Raw genomic sequence first — 2,650 nt, forward strand, 5'->3', positions numbered from 1 at the left:
TTCGGTGAGAAAGTGGTCATGAGATATATTTTCACAGAACAATTACATGGCATAACGCTTGGTTCAAAATATGCCACCCAAACAAAAACAAAACAGGAGGACATGAAAGGCAGGAGGGGACTTTGAGGAAGGAGTAGAAGGGTGATGATAGAGAGAGCAGGTAAGAGCGGGCCAGGGGACAAGGGTGGCTAGAATATACTATACACACATGTGAAATTATCAAAAATAAGTTAAAAATAACTAATTCCGAAAAATAGCTATTAAAAATTTTAAATGCTAACCACCACCACATGAAGATTGTGTTTTTCTCTCAAGGCACCAGTGTATCCAAGGCTTTTGTCACTGAGCTCACCAGCAAAAATCTGGGTAAAGTGCCAAGACCACAGTAGACTAGGGAAGAGTCTATCACTTGCTCCGCTTCTGACTTTCTCATCATCTAAGTTCTCCACCATTTAGGAGCCTCCAAGCGTATCCTGTTTGCGACTCTGAGAGCGAGTCTAGCAAAGTGTTCCATAATCAGAGGAGACATTGGTACCTGGGAATGATGTAAAGTCAGGAACCTTGGGTGGGAACTGAACCACACAAATGTTCTAACTGGAGAGCTGCAAAAAGTACCACTGTGCCTGTTGGGACCATCCCTGAGGAATCCTCGCTGGGCTGGCTGGCTGGCTGGTGTGGGATGTGTAGCTAGTTTGCGTATTCTCCACCCCCAGACCTTAGCCAACTGGAGTTCACCGAGGGGTATATTTTCAGTGCCTCATTTTTCGGGTGCCGTTTCAATGGTTGCAGAGCTAACTTCTAATTTCATCCCAGACAGAGATGCTGCCTGAGGTCCAGAAGGTCGGAGAATGCCCCGAGACTACACAGACTGCCTGGTAAGGAAAGCGTGTGAGGCGGCGGCCCAAAGGCCGGCAGCACTTCGTTACCCAAGATAAGGATGTGCTACAGAGAGAGGACTGACCTGTTGCAATTCCTCAGTCTAAGCGTAAACCCCTTGCGTAGTGTAGGATGAGACCCCACAGTTACGAGTGGACATCTTGGAACAGCAGTTGTTGTAGGGTCTGCTTACAGCGCACAAGGGCTCCCCCAAGTGGTGGTAAAGAGAAAAAACTCAATCCGCCCTCCCACAGGCTAGCGTTCCTGTCAGTCAGAGACAGACTTGTGAACTGAACGCAGTGACTTCCTTTCCTTTTAAATTAAGGTCTAAATAGGTGGATCTTCACCTTAAGGCAGAGGTTAGCAACCTTTGGGTCGCGGCCCCCCAAACCATCGGAAAACACGGATATTTACATTATGGTTCGTAAGAGTAGCAACATTACAGTTATGAAGTAGTAATAAAAATAATTTTGTGATTGAGGGGTCACCATAACATGAAGAACTGTATGAAAGGGTCGTAGCATTAGGAAGGGTGAGAACCACTGATTTAAGGCCATATTGCCTTGGTATCATTCATTTCAAATCACATTGAGGAGCATCCAAGCCCATCTTGTTTGCGACATTGCTCTTATATGCCAAGTAAAGTTTATACTCTCACAATCACAATATCTCCTTGAATATCTGTTGAATTAAACATCAATAATTTCTCATTTCTTAGTCCGCAAACATGTTATAAAAATAAATAATGACATAGTCTACCAATTTTATTTATACAATATTATCTTTTACTGAATTTTGTTTTTCAAAATTACTTCTAGGTTTGTTTCAGGCCAGAGCTCACCAGATATCTCCTCGATAGCATGGGATTTTTTTTGGGAGGGGGAAAGGGTTTATTTCACTTTGCCACCCCCAAGGTCTCAACTCATCACCAGGGACTGAAGGAGGAACAAAAGCAGAAACCATGGAGGACCCCTACTTTCTGGCTTGCTTCCCCTGGCGTGTCAGCTACTTTTCCTATACCTCCCAGGTTCACCTGACCAGGAGGACACTGCCCCCGGTGGGATGAGTCCTCCAAAAGCAATTAGCCATTAAGAAAAAGGCCCTATGGACACGCCCACATTAGTCACAGTCTTCCCAGGTGTGTTAAGTTGACAACTGAAGCTAACTGTTACAATAGATCTCAACAGTACCTCTCACACCCCCCAAACTTTGTGTATAAAGATGTTTCAGGCTGAGAGTAACGGTTACAGCAGGGAATTCCAAGGAAAGCAAGTCACCTTCCATGACCTCAACAAGCAGTGAATGTCCTAACTAGAACAAAGACGAGTTAGGACTAAGTCTTTAAAGTACCTACTGGCTCAGAGGAGGACTTTGCAGCCAGTCCTGAAGATACCTGATAAAACAGGATCAGATGAAAGAGGAGGAGGTCCTCCTCAATCAATTTCCCCTTTGGAAAGGGGCAGGGAGGAGATGAAGGAGGGAGGGTTTGAGAGGGAATGAGGGAAGGGATTACAGCTGGGACACAAAGTTAATAAAATGTAACTAATAATAAAAAAAGAAAAGAAAATTTAAAAAAGTACCTACTGAATATATATATATATATTCAGTAGGTACTTTTTAAAATATATATATATATATATATATATATATATATATATATATATATATATATATATATTCACTTTGCATTCCAGCTATAGCCTCCTCTCTCATCTCTCATTCCCTCCCAATCTCACCCTCCCTCCCTCCCTCATCTCCTCCCATGCCCCTCCCC

This window comes from Psammomys obesus, unplaced genomic scaffold, assembly GCF_907164565.1.
Source record: "Psammomys obesus unplaced genomic scaffold, mPsaObe1.curated_primary_1811, whole genome shotgun sequence".
In the NCBI taxonomy this organism is placed as follows: Eukaryota; Metazoa; Chordata; class Mammalia; order Rodentia; family Muridae; genus Psammomys; species Psammomys obesus.